Source organism: Rhinolophus hipposideros (assembly GCF_964194185.1).
Source record: "Rhinolophus hipposideros genome assembly, chromosome: 10".
Classification (NCBI taxonomy): domain Eukaryota; kingdom Metazoa; phylum Chordata; class Mammalia; order Chiroptera; family Rhinolophidae; genus Rhinolophus; species Rhinolophus hipposideros.
The window spans coordinates 15609813-15621408 of NC_138056.1; the positions used below are offsets into that span (position 1 = coordinate 15609813).

At 46.8% G+C, this 11596-nt stretch overlaps 1 protein-coding gene across 1 annotated transcript in view; it reads right to left on the reverse strand.

The window, feature by feature from the left end:
* The window catches only part of EXT2 (exostosin glycosyltransferase 2), a 126544-nt gene extending 117835 nt beyond the window's left edge, over nt 1-8709 (reverse strand). Inside the window, exon 1 of the mRNA XM_081062596.1 lies at nt 8579-8709. The gene's annotated coding sequence lies outside the window, so the exon portion shown is untranslated. The remainder of the gene's footprint in view (nt 1-8578) is intronic.
* Nucleotides 8710-11596: the final 2887 nt, after the last annotated feature.

Consider the following 11596-nt stretch of genomic DNA (forward strand, 5'->3'; position numbering starts at 1 on the left):
GACCCGATAACCACTGCTTTTGTCCTCCTGAAACCCAGCTGCCACTCTCTAAGGAAGTGGAGCTGCCAGCTGAAGGCAACCTCAGGGAGAGCCCAATGGAAGTCAGGTGACACCAACATAAACTATCCCACCAGGCGGCACACGGGTTGCAGGATCCTGCTTTTTTTTTTTTTTTAATATATTTTTTTTCTTAAAGATTTTATTGGGGAAGGGGAACAGGACTTTATTGGGGAACTTCCAGGCCTTTTTTCTAAGTCAAGCTATTGTCCCTTCAATCTTAGTTGTGGAGGGTGCTGTTCAGCTTCAAGTTGTTGTCCTTTCAGTCTTAGCTGTGGAGGGCGCAGCTCAGCTCCAGGTCCAGTTGCCATTGTTAGTTGCAGGGGGCACAGGCCACCATCCCCTGCGGGAGTCGAACTGGCAACCTTGTGGTTGAGAGGACAACGCGCTCCAACCAACTGAGCCATCTGGGAGCTCAGTGGCAGCTCAGCTCAAGGTGCCATGTTCAATCTTAGTTGCAGGGGGCGCTGCCCACCATCCTTTGCGAGACTGGAGTTGAACCAGCAACCTTGTGGTTGAGAGCCCCCTGGCCCATGTGGGAATGGAACTGGCAGCCTTCGGAGTTAGGAGCATGGAGCTCCAACCGCCTGGGCAGTTGGCAGTTGGCCACCGAGCCAGCCCCTTGCTGTTGTTTTTACGCCAGTAAGTTTTGGGGTGGTTTGCTACTCCGCTAAATGAAACAACCAGTGAGGATCACTGATTGATATAATGAAAATTCTTACTCCTCAATTGAAAATGCAGAGCTCCCCTGTAGATCACAATGGAAGATCCACACCAAACAAATCCCCCATCTGATGCCTACCTTCCCCTACGTCGGGAAGGTAGAGCTTTGCGTGGGATTGCATCACATGTCACAGACTTAACTATGTTACTACAACAATCTACTGTGGCATTCAGCATGTCAAAGTCCCAATCTACAAAATGGTCTCATTCTATTCACCAATCTTTCAGAAAAGCTACTGATATAAAGGGAAATAGCTGAAGAGCTCACAGACCATCTTAGGGTTTATCAACCATTTTTACTTTGGTTCAACAGAGCTCTCCCCAGTCACTGCCCACACTATAAACCTGCTTCCGGCCTCCCTCCAAGGGATTGTCTAGGGAAATCACTCTCAGCTTTTTGGGTACAATGTGAACAGTCATGAATGATTTCCACTTGTATCTTTCTGAGATCATGAGTTGACACATAAGAAATCTGCTTGTTACAGACTAATTTATGAGAGTCCACATACATTAAACCTAAAGATTAGCATCTTTGGGTACATACACCAGCCATTCAATAGGTGCTAATTGATTCTATGACAGAAATTCAGGCATGAGAGCTACTTCCAGCCCCCACCCCCACCCACTTTCTGTGTCTCTTAGAACTTGGAGACAAGAGGTTTCGGGACAAACGCATGCAAGGACTTGCACCCTCCACTGCTCCACGTCAGAACTTCCCAGCAGGCACTTAGAGTCTGTGTATGTCCTGCATCAGTGGTTCTCAAGCACCTAAAGGCTGAGCATCACGCAGAAAGCTTCTTAAAACAGAATCCTTAGCCCCAGCACTGGAGGTTTGTATTAGTAGGTCTAAACTAGGGTCAAAGAACCTGTCATTTTAGCAAGCTCCTCAGATGTTTATTTTGTGCAACCAGGTTTAAAATCTTCACTAAAATTAGACAAACTACCTTTTAATACAGTATCTTTCAAATTTTTCTTTTTTCAGCTAAAAGCTACAATAAGAAACATATTTTATATTGTGACCCAATACAGACACAGATGTGTGTGTTGTGTGCATGTATGTATTTGAAAAAAAAGTTTCACAAAACAGTGTTTAACCTTAGAATACAGTACTAGCCATAGAACATTTGGTGAACACTGTATTTTTCTATTCTTTTATTCTATTGCTTTTTTAAAAATTCTGGCCATAACCTACTAGATCAGTTATACCAATTGGTCAAAGTCTGAAAAATACTATCTGCATGCTAACAAAACTGGGATTAAGGGAAGAAAAATAGTATCCATCCACATGAGCTTTATAAATTCTCATGAGTAGCTGACTAACTATAAAAAAGACATTATCACAAAGATAATAGAAGGAAATAAGTAATAAATAAAATAGAAATGAATTTAAAAGCAAAATAGAAAGACTCAACAAAGATAAAAGTTTTGGGGTGTTTTTTTTTTAAGATGAATAAAACTGACATTTGACATAATTCTGGTAAGATTAATCAAGTTAAAAAAAAAGACAAATAAATATCTGGAATGGAGGGGAAAACATAACTCTAAATGCTGCATATGTTTAAAAGATAAGACACCAATGAAGTTATGCCAATATATTTAAAAACTGAGATGAAATGGAAAAAAGGCTTTCAGAATATAACTTATCAAAACAGATTCAAGGAGGGGCCGGCCCTGTGGCTCACGCGGTTGGAGCTCTGTGCTCCTAACTCCAAAGGCTGCTGGTTCGATTCCCACATGGGATGGTGAGCTGCGCCCCCTGAAAGGACAACTTGAAGCGGCACCCTCCACAACTAAGATTGAAAGGACAACAACTTAACTTGGAAAAAGCAGTCCTGGAAGTACACACTTTTCCCCAATAAAGTCCTGTTGCCCATCCCCAATAAAAAAAAAAAAAATCTTTAAAAAAAAAAGTCTCAAGGAGAAATAGCAAACCTGAATATTCTGTAACATTAAAGAAACTGAATCAAAAGTTTTTAGATCTTCCTATGAAGTCCAGACCCAAAAGATTTTCCAACATTAAACGTTCAAGAAACAATAATTCTAACTTTACACACATTAGTCCAGAGTTCAGAAAACAGAGAGAACACTCCCCAGCTTATTTTAGGAGGCTAGTATGACCGGTGGTTTTCAAAGTATGGACTAGGGACTCCAGGGGGCCCCCACAACCGTTTCAAAGGGTCTGAACTGTTTTCATAATAATACTGACATTATTTTTTCAATTTCATTTTCCAGGGGCTACATGATGTCTGACATTGCAGAGAGTCAACGCAGAAGTGAATATGAGAATCCAGCTGTCTTCTATTAAGCTTTTCCAAAAATAATGAAAACTATCAACTCACATATTCAAGATGCTCAATTCCAAGCAGAATATATACTAAGAAAACCCCACATAGGTAAATCAAAGTAAAACCACTAAAAAGAAAGCCAAAGAAAAATATTGAAAGCAGCCAGAGGAAAAAAAAAACCTATCCAAGGTAGATTAAAAAGCTACATGTAACAGGTAAAACTATAAAATATTTAGAACACAGCAGAGAATATCTATGACTCTGGAGCAGAGAATGATTTCTAAAACAATACAAAAAGTGCAAACCATAAAAAGATAAACTCAGGGTTACAATTGAAAACTTTTGTTCATCAAAAGATAGCATAAGGAAGTAAAAAGACAGTCTACAAACCTAAAGATATTTACAATACATAAAACCAATAAGGACCAGAATAAAGAACTCCTACAAAGCAAAAAACAAATAAACAAATAAACAAAAAAGTAGAAAACTGGACAAAAGACTTACACAGAAATTTCACAGAAGAGGAAACAAAAATGGCACATGAACATTTGAAAAGCTGTTTAGTCTCGTTTATGGTCAGGGAAAGTAAAGCCACAATGAAATACCTTCTACCCACCAGCGTGGGAAAACAGAAGAGTCCGACACCTCCGAGAGTCGGTGGGGACACAGAGCCGCAGCAGCTCTCCTGGCAGGAGAAGGACCTGGCCACAGGGGCCCAGGTGGTCATCGGAAGGGCTGGAAAGAGAGGAGGCTGATACCGCAGAGGCTGATCCCGCAAGGCTGAGAGTCCTGGCATCATATTTTGCTTCCTACCTATCAGAGCTTGGGTCCCCCGTCCTCACCCCTCCCCAGATGAAGAACCAAAGACAAGGATGGGGGGTGCATGTCGTTTACTTACTTGGGAGATGATCTCAGAAAGCTAGAGTGACCGAGCAAGAAGAGAGAGACAGGGAAACAAGGGAAGGCCATGAAGGAATGAGTTAACCTGCTGCTGCTGTGGGCTACAGGGGCCCTTAGGGCTGCTAGGAACCCTCCGAAGAACCATGTAGACTATGTCTTGCCCCTCGGAAGGATGAGAGGCTTGGGCAATTAACTGCCCACTGCTGTCTGCTACTGCTTGAGGATTGCCTGGTACTGTTATCAGCTCAGACCCTGTAGTCAACAGCCTTGAAAAGGTCGGGATATTAGCCCTTCCTTGATGTACAGTTAGTTTGACAAAGAGCTGTGGTTCCCTTGGGGGGCGGAAGAGGGGGACATTTGTCCATTCTCGCAGGGATGTCACAAAGTCCTTCAAAGACATCCAGCCTCCTTCTCAATCCATGGGACATGGGTCTAAGAGCTCACAGTTGAAAACCTGGTGACAAACAGTGATTTTTCCATTGCAGCAGCTGACATTAGCCTGCTGGCCAGCTCTTGGTTTTTTCTGGTAATACAAGGCAAGCAGCACCCTCGTTGGCCGCCCATCTGTCTATACCGCTCCTAGGAAGACCATGCTCTATTAGCATCACCGGGGGTCAAGACACACTGGTTGCGAGTTGGGTCTTGATGCCACTTGGGTATTGTGTCTACCTGGCCTCTGGTGGTTAGTGGCACCACCCGGCCTCTGCTAGTTCAGAATCCTCTCATCCTCATAGATGCTTGGGATCCCAGTTCCATGGTCATATCTCCTAAAGTCAATCCTGGCCTACAGAGGACAGCCCACTGCGAGCTTCCCAAAGGTGCCGGTCCCATCACGGGCATTCCTATTACGGGAGAGAAGGGACAGTGCCCTCCCGGGAACTTGGGCACAGAGTGCATCTCAGGCCTTAAGAAATGAATCTACGTCAAATCTGTACTTCCAATCTCCTTCCGAGTTTTTCCTCAATACTCTGCCAAGGCAGCTCTGCCACCTCCACCTCATTTAATGCTGGCCAGGGTTTCTCAGCCTCAGCACTACTGACATTTTGGGCCAGATCATTCTTTTTCATGGGGAGGTGTTCTGTGCAATGTAGAAAGTTTAGTAGCATCCCTACTCAATAGAAGAAGCAATCCTTAGTTGCAACAACTAAAAATATATCCAGACGTTGCCAAATATCCCCTGGGGAGGCACCATCGCCCCCAGTTGAGAACCAGTGGTACTGGTCATTGCCATGTCCAAGCTTTAAGAAGCCTGCCCAGCAGCTTATCAGCACCGGCTCTCACTCTCCTTGCTAGGTCCTTAAATCCTGAATCCTGAGAGAATGCCCCCATCCAGCTTTCTCGTCCAGCGGTACCCCCCCTCTTGGCCTAACACGCTCACGATTCACTCCCACATGTGCTCCTCCAGTTTCAGCTGGTCCATATGAGTCAGGTCCTACAACTCCTTCAGTACAAAAGCTATTTCCCGTGTCGCAGGGACCATCCTTGCCTACTTAGGCAACGCTGAGATCCGAGGGGAGGAGACAGATTTTGAGGATAAGCAACATGTGGCAAGGCATCTGCCTCAAGTGAGGTCTCTGCAGAGCATCCAGGCAAGGAGTTGTTCTCCTCTCCAGTTGAGAGGTGGAGCCTTCGGCTGGCCCAGAGGACTAAGGAAATATGGGAGTTCAAGGTTCTCACTGCCCCCCACCCAAATATCTCCATCGCAGGTCTCACGCCTGAACTTTAGCAGAAGCCCCCTGTCAAGGCTGTGCATTCAGCTTCCTTTGCAGTTCTGCCATAATGATGATGAAATTCTGGGCCTGGTTTTCCATGCAGTCTGCCCTCCAGCTACAGATGCTATCGAGGAGCCTTCAGTGTTTCACTGTGTCCTGAGTTGACATCTCTGTGAACTGAGCCTGATCTGACCTCGAGGCTTCTAAGGGACATAAGGAGAGCCAGCCCATTCCACCGTCTTTATCATTGCCATTGTCCACATATTGGGCAAGTGCTGGAGCTACTGTACTGGCCAATGCTGTCCCTTCTGCCTGAATCTCATCCCAACCCACCACTGGTGAAGATGCTAGAGAGTACCAGGAGCTATCTACACCTCACTTACCACCAGCACAGGGGTCCTTGTTGCCATCCGAAGATGAGTGATCCCATTCCCAGGGCTTGCTTGTTAGAGCTACTTCTAAGACCAACGGTCTTAGTTTATGTTCTGCCAAACTAAGACAAAGTGACTTGTGTGCAAGTTTCTTGCAGAACGTGTATCTGGAAAGCCGGAGTAAGGGAGTAAGGAGAGGATTCAGGGAAAAGCCATTAAAGTGCATTGTAGAGCTGGTTAGTGTACCCTAAGCTGGGCAAATAAATGGGGCTCAGTCCTGCTGGGGTCCCTCTGAAAAATACACCTCAGAATGGTCCCTTTGAAAGATACGGAGCTGTGACATTCATCCACGGAAGCCCATCCCCTACTTATTGAGGGTTACCCCCAGAGATGTACACCCACATTTCTGAGGTATCCCACACAGGCTAAGCGAGCTCCCACAAGTCTGTTCCAAATGGCTGAGAGGTATGGCGAGTGCTTGAGGTAGAATAAAAACAATAAAAGAGATGAGCTGAAAAGCCTTAAATGAAAAAGAAAAGGATGAGAACTGAAGAAAGAAGCCCCTTACTAGGTGGTACTTTAGTTAGAGACAGACAACCTTGGCTATGAGCACCCACATGCATACCTTTTTCATACTTCATTACAGCTCTTGCCATATTATATTAATTAGCTAAGTCATCGTAAGTCTGTTTCCTCTACTGGTTATGATTTCCTTGTAGTCAGAGTGCTCAGTACTCCCAGCGCCTGATACCATGTCTAGAACTCATTTCTTATAACCATAAATGTTTGTTGAATGAATGTCTCTAACCTTCCCAGTTCCATCAGTGCACACTCTGTTCAGGGTCCAAGTTACACAGTGACGATCTCTGATAATTTTCTTTCTTGAATCAGTTTCCAAAGGAGGGAAAATGGCTAAGTACTTCCACAGACTGATTTTCTATGCCGCCCCCTAAACAGCCTCCTCTCCCCTAGCAGCACTTCCCGGAAGAGGACAGACCAAGAGGAATCTCCTGCTAACGAATGTTTCTACCACCATAACCTGGATCACAACAAGAATTTCACAACCAAGCCCTACACACATCAACCCTGTCCCTGCAAGACACTGGCATTATCTGGCTAGCTATCAAGTACTGAGTCACTGGAAAAATCTTTTAACCCCATTGTACTGTCAGGATGAGATGCATTTTCTGTTCCTGGAATTCCTTATTCCTAAAATTTGCCTGAATAACCTTTCCTTGGTGCTGTGGGCTATATCCAATCCACTTCGTCCAATGCTTTGAGTCACAATCTCTTATTTTAACCTTTTAACCACTGCTACACTACCTCTTAACCCAACTGTGCCTGAAAACAAAGGAATCAAATATTAGCAAAAGCTGCCTTACCTGATAGAGTCCTTTATAATTAGTTATACTATGGCTAACCGGCCCTAAAAATGGTGTCCAATAATTAAAAAAAAACAACCTGGGCCCCTTTGTTTGTGGGATTATACTCTACTCAGTACAACGCACATAACTAAATAATAGCTCGATTTCACCGGGGACTTACTACACGCCAGGATCAGTTTTAAGCGTTTTGTGTTAACTTATTTAATCTTCCGCACGGTGCCACGTGCGAAGCTATTACTACCCTCATTTTAGAGACGGGGGAAAAGGGCAACAACAGCAAGACTCAGTACGTTGCCCAACAGCACACAGGAGCAATGCCAGGTGCTAAGACGTGAAGGCCGGGCCTGGAGCCGTGCAGCCCGGAGCCTGGGCTCCTGCAGGGGAAACCGCCTCCCCCGAGGACCTTTAAAAGCCAGGATGACACCACCCTTTGCCCTCCTCCGTTAGCAACGCCTGCATAACCCGACGGACCCGCGTCTTGCAACCAGGAGGCTGGAGCCAGCGGACGTGAGAAACGATGGGAAGTGAATCACGCATTTTACGACCGGGAACAGCCTCGGAGCTCCGAAACGTGCAAACCAAGGGCAGTTGGAACCCTCCGAGCCCCCGGCGGGCACAGAGTTACAAGTGACCCAAGCAAGTACGAGCCTCAAAACCGTACACGTTGATCGGACGGCCACCAGCAGCGGGAAAACTCCAAACGCCCGGGCACGCCGGCCACTGTCCCCGCCTGTTCCCGAGCCGGGGCGGGGGGGGCACCGTGCACCAAATGCCACGCACGGCAGCCGGCACTGCGGGGACCCACAGCCCCCTCAAGGCCCGGGGCACGAGACGCCCCGTGGGAGGAAGCAGATGCCTTGGCTCGTGGGAAGGGCGTGGGGTGCCCACCGCGGAGGGTCCCTGGGGAAGCGAAAGGAGCGGGCGGAGGGCCGGCGTGGGCAGCCGAGGCGGGTGGGCACCCGCGCGGGCCGGGCCGGGGAAGGAACGGGCGGACGGGAATCGCAGCGCTGCAGAAGCGGCCCGCCGCCCCGAGCGGGGCCTGCACCCGCCCGCTCCTCTCCCGCAGCCCGGCCCCGACTCCGCCGCGGCCCGGGGCGGTCCGAGCCCCACCTCGGCGACCGCCGGCCCCTCCGCGCCGCGCTTACCTCGGCCACGGCTGCCTCCCGCTCGGCCCCGCGCTCGGTCACCGGTTCATGCCGCAGGGCACCGGCCACCGCCGCCCGGCTGGGGCTGCACGGACGAGCGGAGAGGGCGGCGCCGGCGCTGCGGCCGCTCGGCGTCTGACGCGGAGCGCACTGCGCATGCGGGAGCGGCCCGGGCCCGCGCCCCCTGCTGGACGGGAGGAGTCAGGGCATCACCTCCAGCTCGGGACCAACCCAACTCAAAGCCGGGCAGCCCTGGTCCTAACTAAAGAAACTGCAAACCGAAACAACGAGGCAGCGTGCTTCCCTTACAAAACTGACAAACAATGTAAACATTTGATTATAATCCGTACTGGTGCACGTGCAACATCCCTGGAGGGCAGTTTGGCAGTATCCCTCACATGTAAAACGGGGTCACCTTCCCCCAACAATCCCTCTGTGCGGAGTCTACCCTATAGATAGTCTCAACAATATTTATCAAAAATAGTCGTTGCAGTACTATTTCCAATAATAGTGAAAACTGGACACAGCCAAAATAAATGATGAACATGATTGGAATACTGCAAGTGTACATAGAAGTGTTGGTTCGGAAGTATCGTCCGCGTCTGTTCGTACGAAAGCACGGTCCAAAACAGTGTGCAAGTATGATCCCTTCTATATAACTATATAACTGGAAGGGATATGGACATATTCAGGCATGTGTATAATATTGTTTCCTGGAAGAACTCCAAGAGCAATTAAGTTTCGTGGTGAGAAACTGTGGAAGCAGAAATGGGGAAGAGAGACTTCGATTTTCATTTTGTTTCTGTATTATTTACGTGACCTAGCCTTCTACATGCACAGTAAAATCCCTGTCCTGAGGCAGTAAGTGGACTCTAAAAAATGCAATCAAAATTCAGCTTGATGTTACTGACGGGGTAATGAAATGACCCCACTGAGCCTACGTGGTTTGCTGGTACCGGCTGCAGAATCCAAATCCATTTCCAGTCCGAGGCATTCCTTAGCGCCATCTGGTGGAAGTTGTCCCTTACAGCTTAAATGTTCATGGAGATGAGTCTGAGTCTGAAGAGGCTCCCTGTGGCTTCCAGCAGCAACACTGATTTCAGAAATATGCTTGTGAGTTAATGCCTGTGTCGTGCAGGGCGGCAGGCGGGGTCCCTGGTCCCGCTCCCCACGTAAGAACGCAGGACACGGTGAGGCCAAAAAGGAACACCACGGAGCCATAAGGAGGGGAGTCATATCACTATATTCTCACCTGCGGCATCCGCCTCTCTGCAATCCACTCTTGCTAGCCCCCATTTTTTCTGCTAGCGTAGCCACAGCAGGTATATTAGTGGCCAATGGCTTACGGGTTACAGCTGACGGCCAACTAGCCACAGCTGATGGCCATCTGATCACAGTTGATGGCCATTTACTACCCGAGCCAGCACCTTTCTATGTGAGGCCGAGAGCCTGGAAACTGCTTTTTGGGGCTCTGTTCCCACAGCCTGCTTGTCACAGATCCAGGGAGATTGGGATGAGAGTATTCTGGAGATGGGAAACCCACATTCTGCGTCTCCACATCCGGAAAAGCGTTGTCCTGCCCTCCAAATCCACACCCCCCAAAAAAGGATAGGACATTTAGCACACATAAACCCCACTTGAGAACTAGGTAAGTGGAGAGCATTTTGTTTTCTCCTTTGCTTTATCTGTATTAAATGTTTTGAATTAATCATTCTTTCATTAAATGAGGACTTTCTGTGTTACAGACCATAGCCTTTGAGGAACCCGCCTATCTTATTCACTTTATAACTCTAGGTATGTATAGTGCCTGACACATAGTAAGTGCTCAGTGAGTATTTTTTTGCATGAAATAGAGAGTTCCCAGATGCTGTGGGAGCTCAATAGAAAGAAGAGAAATTCACAGGTAAGATTAGCCAAAGCAGAAGGTGAAAAGTGGCAGAGGAGAATATAAACAAAATGCTACAGGGTTCAAAAGAGAAAGCAATTGGGGAATCTAGAGAACAAAACAAACAAACAAACAAACAAACAAAAACAGAAACCGACTCATTGATACAGAGAAAATACTGATAGTTGCCTGGTGGAGGGGGAGTGGGGGCTGGGTAAAAAAGGTGAAGGGATTAAGAAGTACAAATTGGTAATTACAAAATAGTCCTGGGATGTAAAATACAGCATAGGGAATATTCTTAATAATATTGTAATAATTATGTATAGTACCAGGTGGGTACTGGACTAATGGGGGGGAAATCACTTCAGAAATTATATAAATGTCTAATCACTATGCTGTACACTTGAAACTAATATAAAATAATACTGAATGTAACTGTAATTGAAATTAAAAAAAAAAAAGAGGAAGCAGTCACACCCAGTTGGGAAGATATAGGAAGACAACATGTAAGACGGATCTCTTTGCTGGTCCTGGAGGCTATCCAGGATTTTGACCAGTAGAGAGGTGAATAGGGCATTCCAAGCAAAGAAAAGAGTCGTGAGCAAAGGTAGATGTGATCAAGGAGAAGCAATCAGAAAGAACAAGTGTTTTTTAATCTAGTGAGGCTAAAACAGTATAGTTACATTTCTAGGGGTAGAAACCATGCAAGTCATTGGAAGTGAGAAAGTACAGAAGCTGTGATATTAGAATCTATTTGATGCCACAGAAGCTGAGGGTGACTGAATGGGAGCCAGAGAAGAGAGGGAGCCAAGACCTGGAATCTCTGAGAAGGTACAGAAGTGTCCTAGTATTCAGTGCTTTAAAGAGGAGAGGCTGGAGAAAGATGTTATTCACTTGGAAGGTACAGGACAAAGCAAAGATGGCACACTGACCCACTTACCCAGTGAATCAGAAAATGTGGAATTAGGAGCTAGAAAGGGCATGGCTTTCAAGGGAAGTGGCATCATCAGAGCACAAGGAGCACAGGAGTTTGAACCAAACCAACCTGACTTTGAAGCCTGGCTCTGATATTTTGGAGCCACTTTTTAGCGACTTTGGGACGGTCATTCCATCTCTTTGAGACTCAGTTTCCT